This window comes from Anomaloglossus baeobatrachus, chromosome 4 (genome assembly GCF_048569485.1).
Source record: "Anomaloglossus baeobatrachus isolate aAnoBae1 chromosome 4, aAnoBae1.hap1, whole genome shotgun sequence".
In the NCBI taxonomy this organism is placed as follows: Eukaryota; Metazoa; Chordata; class Amphibia; order Anura; family Aromobatidae; genus Anomaloglossus; species Anomaloglossus baeobatrachus.
Window position 1 is genome coordinate 677,416,810 of NC_134356.1, and position 13,821 is coordinate 677,430,630.

A 13,821-nucleotide genomic window follows, 5' to 3' on the forward strand; every position below is an offset into this window, starting at 1 on the left:
TATGTGTTTGTGATTGCCTCCCATTCTAGCCTATACGTTCGAGTTCGGTTCGTCGAACGTTCGACGAACCGAACTCGAACGGGACCCCCGTTCGGCGAACCGGCCTCGAGCCGAACCGGGACCGGTTCGCTCATCTCTAGTAATGACCCTGTCTATGCTTACTGGTCCAAGTATCTGTGTTGAAATGCACCCTGTCGCACACAGATTTTCTCAAGGAAGTGGTGATGATGTTGTGTGCGACATGCTGGTGTAGCGCGGGCATGCTTTTCTTGGAGAAGCAGTGGTGATTGGGCATCTGGTCTTGGGGCACAGCGACAGACATAAGGTCTGTAAAATCCTGTGTGTCCACTACGCGTAAAGGCAGCATTTCGGTAGCCAACAGCTTACAGAGGGATAGAGTCAACCACTTAGCTTTGTCATGGGTCGCAGTAAGTGGCCTTTTATTTGACCACATCTGAGGGACAGAGATCTGGCTGCTGTCTGTAGACGGTGTTGAGTAGGGTGTCCCTGGAAAAATGCAGGTTTGTGAGAAAAGTGCAGGCGGAGACATGATGTTGCCTTCATCTTGCCTTCAGATCTGTTCATCTTGTATCATTTTTAAAAAACACAGCAAGCAAGGGTTACTCCAAGCAGAGTCTACCTTTTTTCCCAAAATTGGGCACACAGACACCCCATCAGTGGCAGCACTTGTGCCCTAGTTGCAAACAGGATGTTTTGATTTGCATCAAGCACATTCCAAATCCACAAGCATTTACTCTCCCCAGGATGACACAGGGGTAGTAAATTCCTTCTGGATCCATGACTTGTTCATTTTGATGAACGTCAGTCTGTCCACATTGTCACTGGACAGACGCGTGCGCTTATCTGTCAGCACACACCCAGCAGCACTGAAGACACGTTCAGAGACAACGCTGGCAGCTGGACACGACAAAATCTCCAAGGCGTAACTGGAGAGCTCTGTCAATTTTTCTAGATTTGAAGCCCAAAAGGAGCAAGGCTCCATTTGCAAAGTCATTGCATCGATGTTCATTTGGAGATACTCCTGTATCATCCTCTCCATCCGTTGACTATGTGTCAGACTTGTTGTCTCTGGTGGCCTTGCAAAGGAGGGTCTAAAAAAATTATGAAAAGATTCCATAAAATTGCTGTTACCAGCACCAGATACGGTCCTACTGGTACGGGTAGACTGTTGAAGATGACGAGGCCGTCCCATGTTTGTCAAGTTACAACTGGGAGAATCACTCCCTTCACCTGCACGGTTGTTTGGTGGAAAAGCCGAGCTAAGATCGAGTAACAGCTTATGCTGATACTCCTGCATACGTGCGTCCCTTTCTATGGGTGGAATTATGTCACAAAATTTGGACTTGTCCCGGGGATCTAATAGTGTGGCAAGCCAGTAGTCATCATCACTTCTAATTTTGACAATACGAGGGTCATGTTGGAGGTAGTGCAACAAGAAGGCACTCATGTGTCTTGCGCAGCCATGCGGACCAAGTCCACGCTGTGTTTGTGGCATAGAGGTGCTAACCGTTCTTTCTTCCTCTGTCATCTCCCCCCAACCTCTTTCAACTGAAATTTGACCAAGGTCCCCCTCATCTGCTGAGTCTTCCATGTCCATGGACAGTTCGTCCTCCATATCTTCATGTCCTCCTGCACCTTCCTCAACATGTCGCCTGCTACCATGCGCCCTTGTTGATCCCTGTCCCCCATGGTCCCATGCCTGCCGCGTTGGTGATGATGAACGTCTGGACCTTGGTGATGTTGTTGTGTCTTGCGCATATGAATCCTCCTGTAGTTCCTCCCCTTCCTGTTGTCCCACCCCCTGACTACGAATAGTGTTTAGCGTGTGCTCCAGCATGTAAATGACTGTAATCGTCATGCTGATAATGGCATTGTCAGCGCTAAACATATTCGTCGCCATGTCGAAACTGTGCAGAAGGGTGCATAGGTCCTTGATCTGAGATCACTCCATCAGGGTGATCTGCCCCACTTCTGCATCTCGTTGGCCCAGGCTATACATCATGACGTATTGCACCAGGGCTCGCCGGTGCTGCCACAGTCGCTGTAACATGTGGAGAGTTGAATTCCAGCGTGTCGCCACATCGCATTTCAGGCGATGAACCGGCAGGCCGAAAGACTTCTGGAGCGATGCAAGTCGCTCTGCTGCGGCGCTTGAACGGCGGAAGTGAGCTGACAGTTTTCGTGCCCTGTTCAGAAGGCCATCTAGGCCGGGATAGTGTGTTAAAAATTGCTGGACGACAAGGTTCAACACGTGAGCCATACAAGGTACGTGTGTCACCTTGCCCAGGTGAAGGGCCGCACCCAGGTTTGCAGCATTGTCGCACACGGCCTTACCAGGCTGCAGGTTGAGTGGAGACAACCATTTATTAAACTCGGACCGCAGAGCTGACCACAACTCCTCAGCTGTGTGACTCTTATTCCCAAGACATGTCAAGCTAAAGACCGCCTGATGCCGTTGCGCTCTGCTGCCAGCATAGTAATGAGGGGTGCGTGATTCCTTCTGCGCAGTGAGAACGCTGGTGGCCTGACCAGGCAGGCTTGGGGCGGAGGTGGAGGACACAGATGAGGTGGAGGATGCAGAAGCTGTGGCGGAACTTGGACAGACATAGAATTGACACACAAGTCGTGGGGACGGCAAGACTTGTGCAGCAGACCCTTCACCATCTATCACCATAGTTACCCAGTGCCCAGTCAGCGACATGTAACGTCCCTGTCCATGCTTACTGGTCCAAGTATCCGTGGTGAAATGCACCCGTTCACACACAGAGTTTCTCAAGGAAGCGGTGATGTTGTGTGCGACATGCTGGTGTAGCGCGGGCACACCTTTCTTAGAGAAGTAGTGGCGACTAGGCATCTGGTACTGGGGCACAGCGACAGATATAAGGTCTCTAAAATCCTGTGTGTCCACTAGGCGGAAAGGCAGCATTTCTGTAGCCAACAGCTTACAGAGGGATGGAGTCAACCTCTTCGCTTTGTCATGGGTCGCAGGAAGTGGCCTTTTATTTGACCACATCTGAGGGACAGAGATCTGGCTGCTGTGTGTAGACGGTGTTGAGTAGGGTGTCCCTGGAAAAATGCAGCTTTGTGAGGAAAGTGCAGGCGGAGACATGATGTTGCCTTCATCCAAAGTTGGTGCTATCGATGTCTGAGAGAGCTGTACACACTCACTTGTTTCCCCTTCCAAACCAACTGACGACCTACCAAGCAAACTGCCTGTTGCGGTTACAGTGGTGGAAGTTGTGGGTGGAAAAACAGGTGTGACAGCTGTCCCCACAGTCCTAGAAGATGACGAGCGCGCGGATGCCCTGGAAGGGGCAGGCGGTGGATGGTTGGCTCCACTAGGCCGCATTGCAGCACGGTGAGCTTCCCACCAGGCCATATGATATTTATTCATGTGACGATTCATGGAAGAAGTTGTCAAACTGCTGAGGTTTTGACCTCTACTAAGATAACCATGCCAAATGTTACAGATCACATAATTTGGCCGATCTTTTTTTATGTCAAAAAAGGACCAGGCTAGGCAAGGCTTAGAGGCCATGCGACCTGTTGATCCACCCCGAATAATGCTCAGAGGCAGAGTGGTGGCTGAGGATGCAGTTGTAGACGTGCTACCAGTGCTCCGACTGTGTCCAGGAAGGCGCCAGGTTACTTCGACGTCGGTTGCATCCTCCTCCACCGCCTCTATTGACCTCCTCGAGTGTCTGACTGTGGGTTGAAAGTAGGTGGGATCTAGAACTTCATCATCAATTGTTGTGTTTGCACTCCCCTCCCCCTCAGACCGAGTTTCTTCTTGCCCTGACCGAATATTTAAGTTGTCATCCCAATCGGGTATCTGCGTCTCATCTTCATCAGTATGTTCCTCATTGCCTATAACCACAGTTGTTGGAAAGGCAGCATTTTGGTAGCCAACAGTTTGCATATGATGAAAGTCAACCTCCAAGCCATGTCATGCCCTTCTAAAAGCATGTAAAACACAGCGAAGGGACTCCAACCACAGTCTCCCTCGTTGCCACTAACTGGGCCACACACACCCCACTTGACTGGCATCGGTTGAGCCCCCTTTTGAAAAAGAAAAAGATGCTTTGCATGAAGCACTCTCAAAAATACGCGTGCCTTTCCCGTCCCCTGGCTGACCCAGGGGAAGAAAAGTCCTCTGAGAGCCATGACTTGTTCATCTTGGTTCTTTTAGAAACACAGCGAGGGGACTCCAACCACAGTCTCCCTCGTTGCCACTAACTGGGCCACACACACCCCACTTGACTGGCATCGGTTGAGCCCCCTTTTGAAAAAGAAAAAGATGCTTTGCATGAAGCACTCTCAAAAATACGCGTGCCTTTCCCGTCCCCTGGCTGACCCAGGGGAAGAAAAGTCCTCTGAGAGCCATGACTTGTTCATCTTGGTTCTTTTAGAAACACAGCGAGGGGACTCCAACCACAGTCTCCCTCGTTGCCACTAACTGGGCCACACACACCCCACTTGACTGGCATCGGTTGAGCCCCCTTTTGAAAAAGAAAAAGATGCTTTGCATGAAGCACTGTCAAAAATACGCGTGCCTTTCCCGTCCCCTGGCTGACCCAGGGGAAGAAAAGTCCTCTGAGAGCCATGACTTGTTCATCTTGGTTCTTTTAGAAACACAGCGAGGGGACTCCAACCACAGTCTCCCTCGTTGCCACTAACTGGGCAACACACACCACACTTGACTGGCATCGGTTGAGCCCCCTTTTGAAAAAGAAAAAGATGCTTTGCATGAAGCACTCTCAAAAATACGCGTGCCTTTCCCGTCCCCTGGCTGACCCAGGGGAAGAAAAGTCCTCTGAGAGCCATGACTTGTTCATCTTGGTTCTTTTAGAAACACAGCGAGGGGACTCCAACCACAGTCTCCCTCGTTGCCACTAACTGGGCCACACACACCCCACTTGACTGGCATCGGTTGAGCCCCCTTTTGAAAAAGAAAAAGATGCTTTGCATGAAGCACTCTCAAAAATACGCGTGCCTTTCCCGTCCCCTGGCTGACCCAGGGGAAGAAAAGTCCTCTGAGAGCCATGACTTGTTCATCTTGGTTCTTTTAGAAACACAGCGAGGGGACTCCAACCACAGTCTCCCTCGTTGCCACTAACTGGGCCACACACACCCCACTTGACTGGCATCGGTTGAGCCCCCTTTTGAAAAAGAAAAAGATGCTTTGCATGAAGCACTGTCAAAAATACGCGTGCCTTTCCCGTCCCCTGGCTGACCCAGGGGAAGAAAAGTCCTCTGAGAGCCATGACTTGTTCATCTTGGTTCTTTTAGAAACACAGCGAGGGGACTCCAACCACAGTCTCCCTCGTTGCCACTAACTGGGCCACACACACCCCACTTGACTGGCATCGGTTGAGCCCCCTTTTGAAAAAGAAAAAGATGCTTTGCATGAAGCACTCTCAAAAATACGCGTGCCTTTCCCGTCCCCTGGCTGACCCAGGGGAAGAAAAGTCCTCTGAGAGCCATGACTTGTTCATCTTGGTTCTTTTAGAAACACAGCGAGGGGACTCCAACCACAGTCTCCCTCGTTGCCACTAACTGGGCCACACACACCCCACTTGACTGGCATCGGTTGAGCCCCCTTTTGAAAAAGAAAAAGATGCTTTGCATGAAGCACTCTCAAAAATACGCGTGCCTTTCCCGTCCCCTGGCTGACCCAGGGGAAGAAAAGTCCTCTGAGAGCCATGACTTGTTCATCTTGGTTCTTTTAGAAACACAGCGAGGGGACTCCAACCACAGTCTCCCTCGTTGCCACTAACTGGGCCACACACACCCCACTTGACTGGCATCAGTTGAGCCCCCTTTTGAAAAAGAAAAAGATGCTTTGCATGAAGCACTCTCAAAAATACGCGTGCCTTTCCCGTCCCCTGGCTGACCCAGGGGAAGAAAAGTCCTCTGAGAGCCATGACTTGTTCATCTTGGTTCTTTTAGAAACACAGCGAGGGGACTCCAACCACAGTCTCCCTCGTTGCCACTAACTGGGCCACACACACCCCACTTGACTGGCATCGGTTGAGCCCCCTTTTGAAAAAGAAAAAGATGCTTTGCATGAAGCACTCTCAAAAATACGCGTGCCTTTCCCGTCCCCTGGCTGACCCAGGGGAAGAAAAGTCCTCTGAGAGCCATGACTTGTTCATCTTGGTTCTTTTAGAAACACAGCGAGGGGACTCCAACCACAGTCTCCCTCGTTGCCACTAACTGGGCCACACACACCCCACTTGACTGGCATCGGTTGAGCCCCCTTTTGAAAAAGAAAAAGATGCTTTGCATGAAGCACTGTCAAAAATACGCGTGCCTTTCCCGTCCCCTGGCTGACCCAGGGGAAGAAAAGTCCTCTGAGAGCCATGACTTGTTCATCTTGGTTCTTTTAGAAACACAGCGAGGGGACTCCAACCACAGTCTCCCTCGTTGCCACTAACTGGGCCACACACACCCCACTTGACTGGCATCGGTTGAGCCCCCTTTTGAAAAAGAAAAAGATGCTTTGCATGAAGCACTCTCAAAAATACGCGTGCCTTTCCCGTCCCCTGGCTGACCCAGGGGAAGAAAAGTCCTCTGAGAGCCATGTCCACATTGTCAGTGGACAGACACGTGTGCTTATCTGCCAGCAGACCCACAGCAGCACTGAAGACAGGTTCCGAGAGAACGCTGGCTGCAGGACACGACAAGATCCCCAAGACGTACGTGGCGAGCTCAGGCAATTTATCAACATTGGAAGCCTAAAATGAGCAGGGCTCAAGTTGCACAATAATGGAATCGATGTTTCCTTGCATATACTCATATATCTGTGTGTCCTACTCTTTTTCCTTGTCCAGCTCTTTTGTTTTCGCATGAGTATATGTCCTTGTCACTTTCCCATGTGTTGTGAGTTGTTTGTGACCTTTTGGACACCTTTGAGGGTGTTTTCTAGGTGTTTTTCTGTGTTTGTGATTGCCTGCCATTGTTTCCTATGCAGTTCGAGTTCGGTTCGTCGAACGTTCGACGAACCGAACTCGAACGGGAGGTCCGTTCGGCGAACCAACCTCGAGCCGAACCGCGACCGGTTCGCTCATCTCTAGTTATAATGGTCAGATCTGGATTCCCAAAAATTCTCGTCATCACAGTATTGTTCAGCAGATTTATTTCTTGTAAAGTTTTAAAAGATGACTCTTTCAGACACTCTGTTGAAATATGGCTTCAACTGTTTTCAGGAGGTCTAAGTGGTTCCGTTCATGACATGAATGTAGAAAATGGTTGTATTTCCTAATTTTTCAAAAACAGGAACAGACTATTGACCCCGACGTGATTTGAACACGCAACCTTCTGATCTGGAGTCAGACGCACTACTGTTGCACCACGAGGTCAGCTGAAAGATAAGTGTTTGACAAGATAAAATCTGAATATTATTTGATTCTTTACCATTAGATGTTCCAGAAAGTAACTACTTTTACGCACCATCATAAAATGACATAAACAAGGATGATTGAGCATCTTAATCTTAATATTCAGGGATTTCCAGTTTAAGATCGGAATCTAGAAATCCTCATCTTTGTGATTCCATGAGTCAGGCACACGAATGTTACATCAAAAGATAAAGTTAGAAACATATCTCAGTTTATTTTTGCCAGGAACATTTCATTTAGAAAAATGCTTGTTTCATAAAGATTGGAAAATTTTTATATATCATTTGTATAGACTTTTTTATTCTTTTAGCCATACCCCAAAACTACAAAAACAAGAATGAGTTAACATATTACTATTAGGAAGAAAGTTTTACATTTAACATCCAGAATCTAGTTGAGGACCATGTTTCTTCATATATACAAAGACCAAATTGTTGGTGATGTTGAGGTGATTTTAAGTTATAATGGTCAGATTTGGATTCCCAAAAATTCTCGTCATCACAGTATTGTTCAGAAGATTTCTTTCTTGTAAAGTTTTAAAAGATGACTCTTTCAGACACTGTGTTTAAATATGGCTTCAACTGTTTTCAGGAGGTCTAAGTGGTTCCGTTCATGACATGAATGTAGAAAATGGTTGTATTTCCTAATTTTTCAAAAACAGGAACAGACTATTGACCCCGACGTGATTTGAACACGCAACCTTCTGATCTGGAGTCAGACGCGCTACCGTTGCACCACGAGGTCAGCTGAAAGATAAGTGTTTGACAAGATAAAATCTGAATATTATTTGATTCTTTACCATTAGATGTTCCAGAAAGTAACTACTTTTACGCACCATCATAAAACGACATAAACAAGGATGATTGAGCATCTTAATCTTAATATTCAGGGATTTCCAGTTTAAGATCGGAATCTAGAAATCATCATCTTTGTGATTCCATAAGTCAGGCACACGAATGTTACATCAAAAGATAAAGTTAGACACATATCTCAGTTTATTTTTGCCAGGAACATTTCATTTAGAAAAATGCTTGTTTCATAAAGATTGGAAAATTTTTATATATCATTTCTATAGAAATTTTTATTCTTTTAGCCATACCCCAAAACTACAAAAACAAGAATGAGTTAACATATTGCTATTAGGAAGAAAGGTTTACATTTAACATCCAGAATCTATTTGAGGACCATGTTTCTTCATATATACAAAGACCAAATTGTTGGTGATGTTGTGGTGATTTTAAGTTATAATGGTCAGATCTGAATTCCCAAAAATTCTCGTCATCACAGTATTGTTCAGAAGATTTCTTTCTTGTAAAGTTTTAAAAGATGACTCTTTCAGACACTGTGTTTAAATATGGCTTCAACTGTTTTCAGGAGGTCTAAGTGGTTCCGTTCATGACATGAATGTAGAAAATGGTTGTATTTACTAATTTTTCAAAAACAGGAACAGACTATTGACCCCGACGTGATTTGAACACGCAACCTTCTGATCTGGAGTCAGACGTGCTACCGTTGCGCCATGAGGTCAGCTGAAAGTTAAGTGTTTGACCAGATAAAATCTGAATATTATTTGATTCTTTACCATTAGATGTTCCAGAAAGTAACTACTTTTATTCAGGGAATATTCAGGGATTTCCAGTTTAAGATCGGAATCTAGAAATCATCATCTTTGTGATTCCATGAGTCAGGCACACGAATGTTACATCAAAAGATAAAGTTAGAAACATATCTCAGTTTATTTTTGCCAGGAACATTTCATTTAGAAAAATGCTTGTCTCATAAAGATTGGAAAATGTTTATATATCATTTGTATAGACTTTTTTATTCTTTTAGCCATACCCCAAAACTACAAAAACAAGAATGAGTTAACATATCGCTATTAGGAAGAAAGGTTTACATTTAACATCCAGAATCTAGTTGAGGACCATGTTTCTTCATATATACAATGACCAAATTGTTGGTGATGTTGAGGTGATTTTAAGTTATAATGGTCAGATCTGGATTCCCAAAAATTCTCGTCATCACAGTATTGTTCAGAAGATTTATTTCTTGTAAAGTTTTAAAAGATGACTCTTTCAGACACTGTGTGGAAATATGGCTTCAACTTTTTTCAGGAGGTTTAAGGGGTTCCGTTGATGACATGAATGTAGAAATTGGTTGTATTTCCTAATATTTCAAAAACAGGAACAGACTATTGACCCCGACGTGATTTGAACACGCAACCTTCTGATCTGGAGTCAGACACGCTACCGTTGCGCCACGAGGTCAGCTGAAAGATAAGTGTTTGACAAGATAAAATCTGAATATTATTTGATTCTTTACCATTAGATGTTCCAGAAAGTAACTACTTTTACGCACCATCATAAAACGACATAAACAAGGATGATTGAGCATCTTAATCTTAATATTCAGGGATTTCCAGTTTAAGATCGGAATCTAGAAATCATCATCTTTGTGATTCCATAAGTCAGGCACACGAATGTTACATCAAAAGATAAAGTTAGAAACATATCTCAGTTTATTTTTGCCAGAAACATTTCATTTAGAAAAATGCTTGTTTCATAAAGATTGGAAAATTTTTATATATCATTTCTATAGAAATTTTTATTCTTTTAGCCATACCTCAAAACTACAAAAACAAGAATGAGTTAACATATTGCTATTAGGAAGAAAGGTTTACATTTAACATCCAGAATCTATTTGAGGACCATGTTTCTTCATATATACAAAGACCAAATTGTTGGTGATGTTGAGGTGATTTTAAGTTATAATGGTCAGATCTGGATTCCCAAAAATTCTCGTCCTCACAGTATTGTTCAGAAGATTTCTTTCTTGTAAAGTTTTAAAAGATGACTCTTTCAGACACTGTGTTTAAATATGGCTTCAACTGTTTTCAGGAGGTCTAAGTGGTTCCGTTCATGACATGAATGTAGAAAATGGTTGTATTTCCTAATTTTTCAAACACAGGAACAGACTATTGACCCCGACGTGATTTGAACACGCAACCTACTGATCTGGAGTCAGACGCGCTACCGTTGCGCCATGAGGTCAGCTGAAAGTTAAGTGTTTGACCAGATAAAATCTGAATATTATTTGATTCTTTACCATTAGATGTTCCAGAAAGTAACTACTTTTATTCAGGGAATATTCAGGGATTTCCAGTTTAAGATCGGAATCTAGAAATCATCATCTTTGTGATTCCATGAGTCAGGCACACGAATGTTACATCAAAAGATAAAGTTAGAAACATATCTCAGTTTATTTTTGCCAGGAACATTTCATTTAGAAAAATGCTTGTTTCATAAAGATTGGAAAATTTTTATATATCATTTGTATAGACTTTTTTATTCTTTTAGCCATACCCCAAAACTACAAAAACAAGAATGAGTTAACATATTGCTATTAGGAAGAAAGGTTTACATTTAACATCCAGAATCTAGTTGAGGACCATGTTTCTTCATATATACAAAGACCAAATTGTTGGTGATGTTGAGGTGATTTTAAGTTATAATGGTCAGATCTGGATTCCCAAAAATTCTCGTCATCACAGTATTGTTCAGAAGATTTATTTCTTGTAAAGTTTTAAAAGATGACTCTTTCAGACACTGTGTTTAAATATGGCTTCAACTGTTTTCAGGAGGTCTAAGTGGTTCCGTTCATGACATGAATGTAGAAAATGGTTGTATTTCCTAATTTTTCAAAAACAGGAACAGACTATTGACCCCGACGTGATTTGAACACGCAACCTTCTGATCTGGAGTCAGACGCGCTACCGTTGCGCCACGAGGTCAGCTGAAAGATAAGTGTTTGACAAGATAAAATCTGAATATTATTTGATTCTTTACCATTAGATGTTCCAGAAAGTAACTACTTTTACGCACCATCATAAAACGACATAAACAAGGATGATTGAGCATCTTAATCTTAATATTCAGGGATTTCCAGTTTAAGATCGGAATCTAGAAATCATCATCTTTGTGATTCCATAGGTCAGGCACACGAATGTTACATCAAAAGATAAAGTTAGAAACATATCTCAGTTTATTTTTGCCAGGAACATTTCATTTAGAAAAATGCTTGTTTCATAAAGATTGGAAAATTTTTATATATCATTTCTATAGACTTTTTTATTCTTTAAGCCATACCCCAAAACTACAAAAACAAGAATGAGTTAACATATTGCTATTAGGAAGAAAGGTTTACATTTAACATCCTAATTTTTAAAAAACAGGAGCAGACTATTGACCCCGACGTGATTTGAACACGCAACCTTCTGATCTGGAGTCAGACGCGCTACCGTTGCGCCACGAGGTCAGCTGAAAGGTAAGTGTTTGACAAGATAAAATCTGAATATTATTTGATTCTTTACCATTAGATGTTCCAGAAAGTAACTACTTTTACGCACCATCATAAAACGACATAAACAAGTATGATTGAGCATCTTAATCTTAATATTCAGGGATTTCCAGTTTAAGATCGGAATCTAGAAATTATCATCTTTGTGATTCCATGAGTCAGGCACACGAATGTTACATCAAAAGATAAAGTTAGAAACATATCTCAGTTTATTTTTGCCAGGAACATTTCATTTAGAAAAATGCTTGTTTCATAAAGATTGGAAAATTTTTATATATCATTTGTATAGACTTTTTTATTCTTTTAGCCATACCCCAAAACTACAAAAACAAGAATGAGTTAACATATTGCTATTAGGAAGAAAGGTTTACATTTAACATCCAGAATCTAGTTGAGGACCATGTTTCTTCATATATACAAAGACCAAATTGTTGGTGATGTTGAGGTGATTTTAAGTTATAATGGTCAGATCTGGATTCCCAAAAATTCTCGTCATCACAGTATTGTTCAGAAGATTTCTTTCTTGTAAAGTTTTAAAAGATGACTCTTTCAGACACTGTGTTTAAATATGGCTTCAACTGTTTTCAGGAGGTCTAAGTGGTTCCGTTCATGACATGAATGTAGAAAATGGTTGTATTCCTAATTTTTAAAACACAGGAACAGACTATTGACCCCGACGTGATTTGAACACGCAACCTTCTGATCTGGAGTCATACGCGCTACCGTTGCGCCACGATGTCAGCTGAAAGATAAGTGTTTGACAAGATAAAATCTGAATATTATTTGATTCTTTACCATTAGTTGTTCCAGAAAGTAACTACTTTTACGGACCATCATAAAACGACATAAATAAGGATAATTGAGCATCTTAATCTTAATATTCAGGGATTTCCAGTTTAAGATCGGAATCTAGAAATCATCATCTTTGTGATTCCATGAGTCAGGCACAGGAATGTTACATCAAAAGATAAAGTTAGAAACATATCTCAGTTTATTTTTGCCAGGAACATTTCATTTAGAAAAATGCTTGTTTCATAAAGATTGGAAAATTTTTATATATCATTTGTATAGACTTTTTTATTATTTTAGCCATACCCCAAAACTAAAAAAACAAGAATGAGTTAACATATTGCTATTAGGAAGAAAGGTTTACATTTAACATCCAGAATCTAGTTGAGGACCATGTTTCTTCATATATACAAAGACCAAATTGTTGGTGATGTTGAGGTGATTTTAAGTTATAATGGTCAGATCTGGATTCCCCAAAATTCTCGTCATCACAGTATTGTTCAGAAGATTTCTTTCTTGTAAAGTTTTAAAAGATGACTCTTTCAGACACTGTGTTTAAATATGGCTTCAACTGTTTTCAGGAGGTCTAAGTGGTTCCGTTCATGACATGAATGTAGAAAATGGTTGTATTTCCTAATTTTTCAAAAACAGGAACAGACTATTGACCCCGACGTGATTTGAACACGCAACCTTCTGATCTGGAGTCAGACGCGCTACCGTTGCGCCACGAGGTCAGCTGAAAGATAAGTGTTTGACAAGATAAAATCTGAATATTATTTGATTCTTTACCATTAGATGTTCCAGAAAGTAACTACTTTTACGCACCATCATAAAACGACATAAACAAGGATGATTGAGCATCTTAATCTTAATATTCAGGGATTTCCAGTTTAAGATCGGAATCTAGAAATCATCATCTTTGTGATTCCATGAGTCAGGCATACGAATGTTACATCAAAAGATAAAGTTAGAAACATATCTCAGTTTATTTTTGCCAGGAACATTTCATTTAGAAAAATGATGTTTCATAAAGATTGGAAAATTTTTATATATCATTTGTATAGACATTTTTATTCTTTTAGCCATACCCCAAAACTACAAAAACAAGAATGAGTTAACATATCGTTATTAGGAAGAAAGGTTTACATTTAACATCCAGAATCTAGTTGAGGACCATGTTTCTTTATATATACAAAGACCAAATTATTGGTGATGTCGAGGTGATTTTAAGTTATAATGGTCAGATCTGGATTCC

The 13,821-nt window shown here is 42.2% G+C and overlaps 7 non-coding genes across 7 annotated transcripts; all 7 read right to left on the reverse strand.

Moving 5' to 3' along the window:
• Nucleotides 1-8,093: 8,093 nt before the first annotated feature.
• On the reverse strand, nucleotides 8,094-8,165 carry TRNAW-CCA (transfer RNA tryptophan (anticodon CCA)). Its single transcript has one exon. It is a non-coding gene; the product is annotated as a tRNA-Trp (tRNA).
• Nucleotides 8,166-8,876: 711 nt separating this feature from the next.
• On the reverse strand, nucleotides 8,877-8,948 carry TRNAW-CCA (transfer RNA tryptophan (anticodon CCA)). Its single transcript has one exon. It is a non-coding gene; the product is annotated as a tRNA-Trp (tRNA).
• Nucleotides 8,949-9,616: 668 nt separating this feature from the next.
• Nucleotides 9,617-9,688, reverse strand: TRNAW-CCA (transfer RNA tryptophan (anticodon CCA)). The gene has a single exon. It is a non-coding gene; the product is annotated as a tRNA-Trp (tRNA).
• A 711-nt stretch (nucleotides 9,689-10,399) lies between these two features.
• TRNAW-CCA (transfer RNA tryptophan (anticodon CCA)) lies at nucleotides 10,400-10,471 on the reverse strand. The gene has a single exon. It is a non-coding gene; the product is annotated as a tRNA-Trp (tRNA).
• A 668-nt stretch (nucleotides 10,472-11,139) lies between these two features.
• On the reverse strand, nucleotides 11,140-11,211 carry TRNAW-CCA (transfer RNA tryptophan (anticodon CCA)). Its single transcript has one exon. It is a non-coding gene; the product is annotated as a tRNA-Trp (tRNA).
• Nucleotides 11,212-11,663: 452 nt separating this feature from the next.
• TRNAW-CCA (transfer RNA tryptophan (anticodon CCA)) lies at nucleotides 11,664-11,735 on the reverse strand. The gene has a single exon. It is a non-coding gene; the product is annotated as a tRNA-Trp (tRNA).
• Nucleotides 11,736-13,228: 1,493 nt separating this feature from the next.
• On the reverse strand, nucleotides 13,229-13,300 carry TRNAW-CCA (transfer RNA tryptophan (anticodon CCA)). The gene has a single exon. It is a non-coding gene; the product is annotated as a tRNA-Trp (tRNA).
• Between the last annotated feature and the right edge of the window lie 521 nt (nucleotides 13,301-13,821).